This window comes from Amia ocellicauda, chromosome 23 (genome assembly GCF_036373705.1).
Source record: "Amia ocellicauda isolate fAmiCal2 chromosome 23, fAmiCal2.hap1, whole genome shotgun sequence".
Taxonomy (NCBI): domain Eukaryota; kingdom Metazoa; phylum Chordata; class Actinopteri; order Amiiformes; family Amiidae; genus Amia; species Amia ocellicauda.
In genome coordinates, this window is record NC_089872.1 from 10,701,278 (window position 1) to 10,714,472 (window position 13,195).

General features: G+C 38.3%; 1 protein-coding gene across 2 annotated transcripts in view; it reads right to left on the reverse strand.

Moving 5' to 3' along the window:
* opn6a (opsin 6, group member a) overlaps positions 1-12,571 on the reverse strand; it is a 34,529-nt gene extending 21,958 nt beyond the window's left edge. For both annotated transcript variants that reach the window (XM_066696993.1, XM_066696994.1), the window contains exon 1: positions 12,401-12,571. The gene's annotated coding sequence lies outside the window, so the exon portion shown is untranslated. The remainder of the gene's footprint in view (positions 1-12,400) is intronic.
* Positions 12,572-13,195: the final 624 nt, after the last annotated feature.

The window sequence follows — 13,195 nt, forward strand, 5'->3', positions numbered from 1 at the left end:
GTCTTTTCCTGTAAAAGAACCCAATATCAAAGTGTCCTACAACCAAACAGAAAACTTCCATGTTCAAGAATATAGCACATTAAATGTTAATATTCTATGTATTTAAGAATTCTTACTTTGTCTTTCAGCTGGAACCCAATATGCAAACTGTTTGCCTACTGATGTAATTACAATTCCTATTGGCCGGACACTAAAGAAATAAAAGATTTTACAGCAGGCAGTTATATGTATCTCTGGTCATAAGACATTTCAAAAGCAGGGTAATTCTAGTATGGCTCTACAGTTTAAGTTTCTGGCCTGGGCATGCTGGCTTCATCCACATGTAAACATCTGTATGGGAACATCACTCAGGTGCCAATTTCTTTCAAAGCCCACTTTTTATTTAAGCAGGTAATGTCTGTCAGTAGACTCCATTTACTATAGATTTCATGTTTATCCCTGAGGAAGTTTGATGCAAATGTATGTGATGAAGGTGTACTTTAGCCAAAAAAAAAATACGATTTCCATAAGGAGACCAGAATGTGTCCGCTAGACTAAATACACTATAAAAATATATAAAGATCTTATTACGAGAACACACAATGCCATTTACTGGTGGTACTGTAAAGCCTTTCATACCATGTACAAAGAATACTGTGTACTGAAATAAAACAAATACAATATTAAGGTTGTGTGATGCAAGACAATTTCCGCTCTGAAAATACATCATAATTGCATAATTATTCTACCTCGATGTCCCTGCATTCCTAATTGAACCTGTAGGAGTACAGTACAAAACAAAAACTGCAAAATGGATAACATTTTCTCCAGGTAACCTTGAAAGAATTAAGAAACTGAGAATCTGAATATAATATCAAGTTTTTGGAGTAGAAGATTACTTTTTGGAGTCAGGATTTTAATCAGAGTTACTGTTAAGAACCAGAGAATATAAAGCAACACAAACATAATGTTACTGGAGAATCACAACAACAACTTCATGACAGAATTTAGTTTGTGACAAATTTTGTGTAGATTTTGTATTGTTTCCGAGAAAACATTGCAAACCTGGAATCCCATTGCTGTGCATTTGTCCTTCAATTTTATATCAGGAGCAAAAAACACTTTTGTGCTCTGCTAGTGTAGCTAATTGGTCAGTTCTGCACTCTGTCTTTAATCCTCACAGATTAGAGGTTTACGTGCGATTAAGGTGTTATACAAACTGTGGTCACTCAGAGTGTGGAATCCAGGGCTTATTCCGGAGGATGCCTGGAGTTGTATAGTAGGTTAAACAGGGGCTTAGAATACTACTACTTAACAAGGACATAATATTAGCTCCATGAAATTGCCTGTGCTAATATGAACCCATAATTACCAAAACTCTCAAGTCCAATTTTTTTCTTTAGACTCATATTAAATGTGATTATAGTGGCTGTCTTATTATTATATAGAGTTCTGCAATAACCAGGAAGCAACTCCTGCTCACAAGAACTGGCTATTGTCATCTTCCTTAAACCAATCGGAGTCTAATGTCACCTTATTTTTATATATTTAATGATTTAGATTTAATGATATATGCAGAAATGCATCTCTTCCCCCATTAACTCATAAAAACTACTCAAAGCAAGATTTTAACGGAAGTAGCAACAATTTATTTTCTTGTAACAGAGACCCCTGCTGGCCAGAACAGACAACAGGATGTTATAATGTATGTCTACAAGACTGCAGGTTTGTGATTTAGCACAGTGAGTTGTGTGTCTGACCCAGCAGGTACAGGGACTGACTGAATTTGCTGTAATCTCCAAAGGCATTTGTACTAAATATTAGCAATGCAGGGCTAAAAGACCCTGCGATCTGAGGCTTTATCCATTCCTTACATGCTTTAGAGGAGGTACTTTCGTGCAAAGTAATACCCTCCTATTTCGCCTAGTGTCTCTGATTGGTAATTCTGTGTGGAAATAAAACAACTTAAATTCTGAACATGGAAAAGCCCTGGGAAAACTCATTCCCTTGCTATTTTGGACAGTTTCCAAATGAACTTGTGTGGGTGGGCCTCATAATCCTTCTTAAGCTATGGTTGGAATAGAAAATCGTAACACTGTGTTCTGTCCAGGGTAAGAATAGATTGCAGATTGTTGCTTCACCAAGAAAGCTTGTGAAAACAGCAACAATTGTATGTTCAAGAAATGTTTAGCCATTTCGATGAACAATTTATGTTCTCTTTACATCATCAGTCTATTATCACTGTCAGTTTATCTGCAAATGTCTGTCTGTCTGAAAGAGTCACCGCCCATATTCCTTGCGTGTAACTTCATATCGCAGTGGTGAAGGTATATAAAGTCTGCAGTAATGGATCCCCTAAACACCCCAATACTATGAAAAGAGGTTCCTATGTTTAATGCAGGTAGAGTTTAATCCTGAAAGTGATTAATCCTAATTTGTACCAATATCTGCAAAAAGCAAAAGAAATAATTAAATAACAATACAAAAAATATCATTGACAATGTGAAGGTACATTTACATTTGATACAAAAACATGTTTTGATTTAATACCGGATTTGTTTTCTGATTTTCCCCACAAATTCTCCCATGACATGCCCTTTATAATTACAGCAGAGATAGACTGTTGGATTGTGGGTTGTGTCTTTGCATTTTAGTTTAGCCTGTAAGCCGCTCACCTCCTTTCATTATGGTTGCATTTGATTTTTACACTCTTACATAAAATTGATTTCTTCATTACCTGAATACTGCTGCCCCACTCACACACACACACACAATATTTTAAGTCAAATAAAAATTTAAAAACTATTAAAATCTTGATGGGAAACATGATTATTCCATCAGACTTGAACTTTGGTACTGGATGCATTTTTCTCTGAAGTTTATTTAGCACAATTTATTTCTCTATGTAAAAACATAAGTTAATGGTGCTTGACATTTGAAGTCATTCTCAATAGCCGTTAGGGTTTTATCTTCGAGTTATTTCCTGGAAATAATACCTGTTCACTTCTCTGAATGAGAATCAACAGAAATCTGTACTGTAGTTCACTGCCAGTGCATAATATTTGCTTTAGAATGAACTGTATTTATTTTTACATGAAATTACCGGCAAACGCAGATTTATTAACTGTCTCATTAACACGTGTTACACAGCTGTCACATGAATTTCCTATCCTTGTATTCTCACTTGCCGGTTGTACTTGGAAGTTATGTCTTCACAAACATCCACAGGAAGACATTTGGGAATCCATGGCAACATGAAATGCAGAGTGAAACTAAGAAGGCATCTGTGTGATCCAGTACAGCAACCATTTTAATTCAAAGATCAAACAGGCCATTCAATCCCAAATCTCCTTCACTAACCCTCTACATGTCTTAATGTGTGTTCAGCAGACAGAGAATTCTCCCCACTAGGATGCAGGTCTGGAAAACACTGCAACAAATGTGTGTTACATCAGAAACAAGACAAAAAACATAACAAGACTGTCTTCTGGAGAACTCTTGAGATTGAAAATCAGTTTCTGTAGATATTTCAGGATAGAAAAAAAAAAACACAGATCCTTTGGTTCATGCTTTCATATTGAACACTTCCAAAATATTGGTATTTTTGTGTTTGTTTCACTGTTACTTCTCACTGTCTCGCTTTATTTCCCCGAGTATGCTTTCCCAGTGATAATAAGTGCCTTCCGAATGGTATCTTTTGTAAAGCTCTCCACCCCCCCACATTGCTGATGTGGACAGAGGGAGCTCATTGGCTCAAAAGGGAAGCCAGCAGAGACTGGAGTCATGTTAATACATTGCTTAATGTTTGGCATTGACAACAATGCCTCAAGCACAGACAGCTCCTCAGGGCGAATCATCAGCAATGCTTAATTAAGAAGAAGGCTTTCATTTTCTGACCAAGTTGCCTGTAATTTATTGTCCAGCCTGATCTTTCAGCTCCACTTGGAAATTACAACAACAACAACAACAACAACAAAAGAAACTCTGGTAATTTGCCATTCTCCCGCAGCCAAATGCGGGAGAGATTGGCCATTAAATTCCTCAGCCAAGCTTGGCGATTCCTTTGTGTTGTTTCATCTTCAGCATGCTTGCAGTACCAAGGTCGAACACCTTGGATATGACCCACCACGCCTGAGGGGAACTGGGACTCTCTGGTTTTTTGGTTTATTTTTCTATGCCCCTTTGCAATTCAGCCCGAGGTGCTGCGGAAATGTTACATACTCCTGTGCACACTATTTTTTTTATCATTAGTCTTCTGTGAATCAGCTTCTTGCTTTGTGTTTATTTTGTTTCATTTTATTCCTCCCATGTTTGCAGTCTCAGAGAACTGGATATATTCAGTAAAGTGTGTGCATCAGGCAGTGGAAGAAACACTTTCCACAGGCAAACACAAGGCGTGCATTTCTAGTAATTTGAAATAAAAAGGAATTGGTTTCTTGTATGGCTACAAGGAGGATGAAACTGGGTAGGCCCATATTTTATCCAGTTGATAAAAGGAATATGTCTTACAGCACATTATAAAACCCTACCCTTTCACAGGGGGGGGATTTGCTCAGGTTATAACACGGGATTATATTCATTGACCTGTGCCCCAGAAGTGTTTATATCTCTGTCTCAACCAGCAGTAGCCGAGATTTAAGGCTTTAATAGAAAGCGCACCGAGAGGGAGGAGCTGTTGTTCACAATGCTACTGTTTAAAATTATTCAGTTAGACAAGGGCGTTAAAGTTAATCCTTCCGTGTCTAATGAAGCTTTTAAGCCAAATAAAGTAATGAGGCCCCACCAGCATGGAGGTTTCCACTGTCTCTACCAGTGCTGTATTTTTTTATCAGAGTTGGGAAAATGACATGTTTTCAAGGAATACAGATGATAGTTATTGCATTTGCAGGCACAAACTTTAACAATGTATACATCTAATTGGTGCCGGTGCACACATAATTCATCAGCTACAACTCCTGGATTCAACAAGTATGTTACCTCTTCCGAATAGCTCTGAAGATCACAATGGATTATGTCAAGTATATGTTCTAAAATAACTATCAAATAAGACAAATCCAGCTGGCCAGCATATGGTTAAAACTACTTTACATTGTAAATAAGTTATGAGTAATAACCCCCTTTTTTCTTTTGTTTTTCCCCAACACTATTTTAAAATGCAGCAACCTGAGAGCATTCCAGGTGTTTCCAGACAGGCGTACCTGGGGCATCGATCTGTCACTGTCCCACAGACATCTCAGCAGGAAACTCTAGCAGCAAATTCTTTAGATAACGTTGCAGTCAGGTAGGCAGGGAGGGTTAGTGAAGCAACGGGGAGGCGTAGAATAACATGGTCAAGCATGGCTTTCACCGGAGAATGTGTAAAGGGCCTCCTTGTAAATCTTATGGCAAAGACTCTCCTCGCATTCCCACACCCACTCTCTCAGTTTGCAGAAGAAGTGAACGGTCTTGTAAGGTGTAAACACATAGGGCCATATTCATAAAACATTTACAGCCACAGCATGTTTACACCTGTTTTGTCCTAATAAGAAAACAACTTGAGAATGGTAATGTGTCACATAAATCTTGCAGGTTGCGATTTCAACTGTCCCTGTAGGCAGTTTAAAGTTTAAAGTTTAAACTTTTATTTTTCGTGTTGTGAAATAATGAGTTTTCCATGTCCCTTCCCAAAACATTACAGTTAGTTTGATTGGAAAAGCTTCAAAAAGCTTATTTTGTTCTTTGGGAAGATGTAGGTTGTAGGTGACTCCATAGCAGTAGTTGCAAATGATTTGTTAATTAGTAAGTCTCTGTTACTCACATTTTACAAAAAAGGTGCAAGTTTAAATTACTATTTATAAAATTACTACTATTAATTATCATACTGTTTAACTTCAAGCATTGTGTATAGTGCACACAATTGAGCACAGATACATTTGGCATTGAACATCAAATAAATAACTGTTAGGTGTATTGGCAGAAAAAAACATGTATGGCATGTGAGGTTACTGCCATTTTCAAAGAGAAAAAGTGGTCTGGATCCTACATCACAAACAGAGCAAAGTCAGTGCAGGAGCTATAGGTGTTCATTAGGAAATGTATCCATTTGAGATGAAGCATTTTTTCTCTGGACCTGCCTCTTTCATCCTTTACTTCCTGTGCTGTTGGCATGATTTGTTTCCCTGCCCCCTTCACTCTTACTTTCTTAAACCGTTCTGAAACCTCAGCCAGGTTGGCATCTTCTCAAAGGTGACTGAGGGCAATAAGGACCGCAGCTGAATGCAGACGCCCAGTCGTGCAGCCCGTCCGTCAAAAACAAAGGCTGCCAACTGTATAATGCAAGGCCAGGATGAAGAAAACAGCCCCTTTGCAATGGAGAATTGTCAGCAGGTCTCACAGCACAGGAGAAGATGCAATAACAACTACACACACACACAATGAAAAGTCCTTTCCTAAAGCGAGCTCTGATGACTGTGATTGGATTAATCTGGCCCATGTTGACAAGGGCTGCGAGTGTTTGAGTGTTGGCTCAAGTTGGAACATGAGGTTCCACCGCAGGAAGGGAGGCACAGCGCACGGTCGTCCTCAGCGCCACTCGGCTTTCCAGAAACCCTGTGTGATGTGGCGGTGCAGGAATGCGCTTTAAACAAGCTGCTCATTTCGATGTACGAATTCGAAGAGAAAAAGGGAAAAAAATCTAAATGGTTTCAAGATGCAGGCACTATGGAGATAATGAGAACATGTTTTGGAGGGCTTCTTCTGTCCTTATCAAGTCTAGGTTTTACTTCTGGGGAAAATGTTTAAAGAAAGATACAATGGGGAAGGTAAAATAATGTTCAGTTGCCTGTATTGCAGAAATAGTCATGGGAGCCCTTGTTCGTGCAGGGATTTAAGAGCAAAACTGCACTGATATTGTTTGTAAATAGAGCTTTTGCAAACATGCATGGTTTTATCTTAATATGAAGACATCCAAGACATGACCATGCTTTGGCAATGGCTGATTACACTTAGCATTGATTGTTTTAATTGTTTATGGCAGGAGCCTTTAAAAACATCTACTAAATGTGCCTTTTCCTTCTAAGCCTCTAATCTCCTGAAATACCAAATAGTTACTATGTGTACAACCCCTACAAAGCTGAATTTGGGATGTATCTGACTCATAAAAGCCGGTGTCTCCTGTATTTAATGTAATAGGTGTTTATCATACTCATTTCACTTCTTTATAAGGTCGTTTAAATGGAATAATGTTATAAAAATATCTAATACATTCAATTAAAGAGTTATTGAACTTCCTAGCTTTGTGAAGTCTATCTTTATAGGTTATGCTTTGCTTCCTGTTGTTCATGAAGCTAAACATTCTTTCTTTAAGCACTGCTGAGCCTTTTATTCAAATCTGTGTTTAAGTTTTCAAGAAATATTCCACTCCCGACAGTCTATACTTTTGCGGTACATAATACAGGGTTTGTATGTAAATTCTCAAGGAAAGAAAACAACAACACAGTTGCTGTAAAATCCCAATCTCTTTCTGGTGCCAGTATAAAACTTCGGCATAACAAGTTGCTTATAACCCTCAATACAAGGGATGCTGTGTTAAGTACTGGAATAATGTCTGTGTTTGGAATTCATGCATTTGACCAAACCAGCTCAGAGAACTGGACTTCTTAACAGCATATTTGGCAGGTTGACCCAAGGGGACCTTTTTTAAATAGATACAAAACACTCTTTGGGTCAGGACCTCTTTCCAAGAACAGCAACTTGAGCTTCAAATGGCAATATATACTGAGCGGGTGCATATCTGAGGTTTAATTGACAAACATCAGCCTCTGGAAAGCTGTGACAAAGATAAAAGTCTTCGTGCTGCTATCTGGCACTGTTTTAAAGTGCCTTTATACCTCCCGAGTAGTAAAAGGTATTGGCCCAAGCAAAAGCATCAGGAGATGAAAAGAGTTGTTTATTTAATATAAAAAGACTCTTTTACATTCATTTTGCAGCTCTCAGACTACATTAACAAAAACACTCAATATATAAAAGTCCAGTATAACATCTATTTTTCTACTGCACCACGCATCTTCTTCCCAATTTTAATTTCAGTTTTATTTCCTGTAGAATTAATGATATCCTATATTTTCTGACAGAAAATGAGTAATTTCATTCAGCAAAATTCTATGCATGAATAATTACAAGCTGAAACACAGGAAAAGTCAGCAATTGGGACTCCATCTGTCTCACTAATGAGGGTACTAATTATATAACATAATGTTGATGCCACTTGCTAACTATTGTGATTTTGTATAAGGTTTATTTAAAGATGTAGAATAAGTGTCACAAACATACCCAGCAGTCTTTTGGATAACATTCAAAATAGCAGTGTAATTAACTGTAAACAGAAAGGAAAATACATCAATAGACATATAGTCAAATTTGTATTGATAATGTAAAGCTGATTTAAACTAAATACATGTAACAGTAAACTCCGGTTGTAAAAGGGGTTCTAAGATGTGAAATTGAGGTCATTGTGTTTGTTTGGGTTTGGGGGAAGTTCATTTATTTTTTTGTGGCAGAAAACTGTCAAACACCTGACAAACAACACAGTCAAGGAAGGATATATAAACACTGTGCAGGTGACAAACTACAATTTGGTCTCACATGATATACATACTTGACTGCACAAATTGCCTGTTTATTTTAAGAGGAGGTTCATGTTTGATCCCCCTGATGAGCTGATTCCACTTCATAGTAAGTGTACATGAATAGCAGTTAATAAACAGTCAATATAGTAGTAATAGATTGTGAATAACAACCCATAAGCATTTTGACTGTATATATAACCTTAATGGAAATAACTTGATCAAAGTGTTCCTGGGCAGTAATAGTGAGTGCAGTTGGGCTGAATTGAGACCTGGCAAGACTAACATATATCATTTAACATATATAAGCATGTTATGTAGAAGATCATGAACATAGGAAAGGTATGTTATTTACACATCATAGTAACACATAAGTCATGCACCTGCAAGGGAATGCCTTTCAGTTAATTAATATCTTCTTCATATCATAAAATATCAATGACTACCCATAACGTAACCATTAACTTTGAGAGGGCAATCTTAGCCTAAACCATAAATCTGCTTATACAGTACTTGGGAGCAGGTCTTGCAATGTGCCTTGTGCTATATGGCATGATATGTACTTTATTAGACTCTTTATATTGCGGTGTTGCTCTTGAAGTCCCGCTGAAGAATGTGATTTTGACGTTTCTAACACTGCGGATTTGCCCGTTTTTGACAGGATCTGCAAGTCTCAATAACGAGTGAAGGGCTTTGTAGCTAGAGCACCTGGCAATCCAGAGCCCCTCTGTATTCATTAGCTCAGGAGCTTCTGTGATGTGGGCGAGGCTGTTGCCTTATACGGTGTTATTAAACCAAAATGAAGCGCTCGCCCCCAGGGAAAGCTGGAATGGAAGCTGACTAATTTTATGTGAAAGTTTCAGCTCCTACACACGTCTCACTGGTGGACGTAATGGAGAGATCCGTGTGCCCATTAAGCTGCATTGCTGACAGCTGTCTTTTCCTCCTTTCAGAACATGTGATCAAGGAGACCTGCCCCTGTCAGTACATGGGATCAACAGGGGAGCGCTACAGGCAAGAAGGTGATGCACATTTCAGGCAGACTAAAACAGTCAGTATGATGTTTGTCTCCATTAAACAAATCTAAGGCAATCAACAAATATACAAGTTAAACTTCTTGTTGAGGTAAATTCATCTAAACTCAGTGCAACCTTTAACCAAGGTGTAACTAGTACCTAAGCCCACACTCTGGTCCTCCTATCAGGTGGTGATGAATCAGTTTATTAATCTCCAAGACCTTATCCTCAGCTCCCATGTAAAGTTAAACAGCAGCTGGTTCTCCAGTTCACAAACAAAACATTCTCCTCTTTAGCTCTCTCTGTGTGCCACTCTTCCATTACAGTAAAAGCATTCATTACGAACGTAAAGTGAAAATATAGCCCTACAGTCAACTGCAAAAGACGCAAAAGGTCAGGATTCAAGCATGCGGCTTCAGTTTGGACATGTGGGAAATGTTAAATAACTTGTTGGCAGGTCTATTATGTTGTTATCAATGGGCCCACGTTGCCCAGCTCTGAAATGGCCCTCGTGAAAGCACAGTGATAGGGGCTCGCTCCAGCAGTTGTTATCCATGAGCAAACTGGTTGCATGTGTTCAGCTTTTGAATGGCTCAGTAAATTGGTCATATGCCCATTCGCAGTCTGCAAGAGATAACATGATTATGTGCTTAATCCACACCATTAAACAAGCCCTCCTGATAATCTTCCATAAAATCTGTTTAATGAAATTAGGAGTTGGCTTTGCAAAGAGATTTCAACTGTTCATTCCCACCTGGCAGGCATTCTTTCTCCTGGGTGTGCTTTTTGACAATTGGAGTTAGTCTGAGGAAACTGAGCAACTTCCCATTTTACATGTGAATATGTAAATAATTCAGAATTAATAGAATTTAAAAGGTTAAAATCAACTTCTATATATCATTATGAAACCAAGATCCTGTACCACACTGCACCAAGCTACCTTCAGACACTCGTCTCTCCATACATCCCCTCCAGACCACTGCGCTCCTCCAGTGCCAGAAGACTAACTCTACCTCCTCTCCACTCTCCATCCTCCAGAGCCTCTCCTTCTCATCCCTGGACCATAAATGGTGGAACGACCTGCCCACTGAAGTCAAAACAGCAGAGTCCTCTCATTCCGGCGCTTACTCAAGACACATCTTTTCCCACAGTACTTGTAATATTAGTCCTTTTATCCCTGCTAGATAGCACTTCACAGTTTTCATTATGCTTCTCGCGTTCTAGATTGTTTTCCTCCGTGCTCCCTTTCCCGTAGCCCCCTACATCTTGACAGCACTTCGCTTTCACCGTCCAGGATGTAGAACCTCACTTACTGTACTTGTGTAAATTGTAAATTGGAATTTGTAAAATGTATTTTGAATTACTATGTTTATTTAAATTGAATTTGTAATGATTGATGCCTTGTACTTAACTGTATTTTTGCACTTTGTTTTGCACTTATGTTGTAAGTCACCCTGGATAAGAGCGTCTGCCAAGAAATAATAATAATAATAATAATAATAATAATAATAATAATAATAATAATAAAAGATGGAAGGGTAAGCTATGAGTTTTTGGAGTGCATCATATATCCTTTAAATAATATAATATTTTGTTCAATTCAAAGCTAAGGCAAAAACGTTCTGTCTAATTGGACTGAAGATTAAGAAAAGACAAAATCTCAGAGCAGAAGCAAGGAAAACTTTAAACAGTCTGTATTTTGTAAATTCTCATTCCTTATCTCCCAGGAAGGAAGGATGTAAAAAAAACACTGTGAGATAAAATCATAGGGAAACAATCATCTGGGACTGCATCATATTCCTGTAGTGCAGCACCAAGTCACTCAAAGATTTACAGTTCCACTCACATTACAAATCCCACCGGGCCAGTTGGGGTCTTGACCTGCATGTGCTTGAAAAAACAACAACCTTAGAAAGCATAATTCCTTGACATGGATCAATCTGGTAGTCAAAGAGCTGAAATGCAGGAAATTCACTAACCTCAGTGGTTCTCAACCCTGGTCCTGGAGTACCATCTATTCAGCTGTTTTTTGTTCCAACTGAGCAACTACTTAATTGAACCCTTAATTGAAGTAATTTGCATTTACATTTTACTATTTAAATTGTGTAACTGATAAAAAGTTGGTTCCTTAAGAAGATCATAATTTCCTTATACAATTTTATACTTAACTTCAAACCCCTATTGTTAAAAATAATTAAAAGGCTCTTAGGAGATTATTAGTTCAATTAAGGGTCCAATTAAGTAATTGAGAGCTTGGTTGGAACAAAAACATATTACTTGCTATGTTCTTATTTACTTGCTATGTTCTTATTTTACATAGTTTGAGTTTTGTTATTTTTGGTAATAATATACATATAGACACAGACACAAGAAGATGTTTTGAGCAGGGAGTGTGCCGACCGTAATTTCCATTTTTAATGGTTGCTTTAGCAATGTGTATGTATGTATGTTGCAGGGAGACGCTGTAGAATAGATAGTCATATAATACACATGCACCAACTACACACACATTATTGTTAGCCGACCCAACAACACGAAACGCATGCGCACATCTCAGCACAGGTTGTCTCGTTTCTATAATACACATTAGGTAGGGAGTGTATAACCCACATTTTGCTCTCAATAGCCAATCCGAATTTGCCATGTACAAACCCAACGTGTAACTGAAAGCATGAATGCACACAGATCAATAAAGATGGCTGTTAACACATCACTGCAAAGTGTACAAATGAGCGCAAATTAAAAACACTGTGCAGGGAGACGGCGCTGAGAGAGAGAGAAAAAAAAAGAAACATGTCTCACCTTACAATATGCCAGTACTGCTCTCTGCTAAAAGCTGTGCACTTGCTTCTGTGATGTTATTCTTGTTGTTGTCGATGTTGTTAATGCTCTACTCACAACTGTTAGAAAACAAGTCGGACTTCCGCTTCTGTCTGTCGTCCATTTTGCAGCCGACTGTTGGTGACTCAAGCGCCAGCAACCACGGCGCTGATTGGCTGTTGTGATAATGTAAAGGCTACGTATTGTCTTCCCTCAACCAATCACGACGAACTATTATTCTGCCCGCCCTTTTCCCTGCCGTTTCAACCAATTAGGCAGTCGCAGAGTTAGCGCTGTACTGTATTTATAAAAATCGTAAATATCGCGATAATCATCGCTGTGTCACCAGCAGGGGGTGCTGCAGCACAATCAGTACCCACCTTCACACATAATATATATCACGTATAGGATTGCAGGGCAGGAATGGTAATATTTATAGAATTTAAGAATATGTAGAATATGTCAAGTCAAATATATGATTAGAGTCAGTTTGAGTCAGCTAGCCATTTTAGTGTTCTGAATATTGGTCAAGGTATAGGTCACACTGATATAGGGACAAAAGCAAAATCAGCACTTTATAATTAACCAACATTAGAGGAAGAAGGTCTTTTGAATGAGTCACTGAGCTAAGAGGAAAGCCTGGTTGCGATGTACTTCATCATAACAAATACTCTAACAAGCACTTTCAGTTTTCTGAAAGTGGTTGATGTGCTGAGCTTTCCAGAGGCGCACGGCGGCGCAATGTCATGCAGGAGAAGCTTGTAAATCACTGGAATG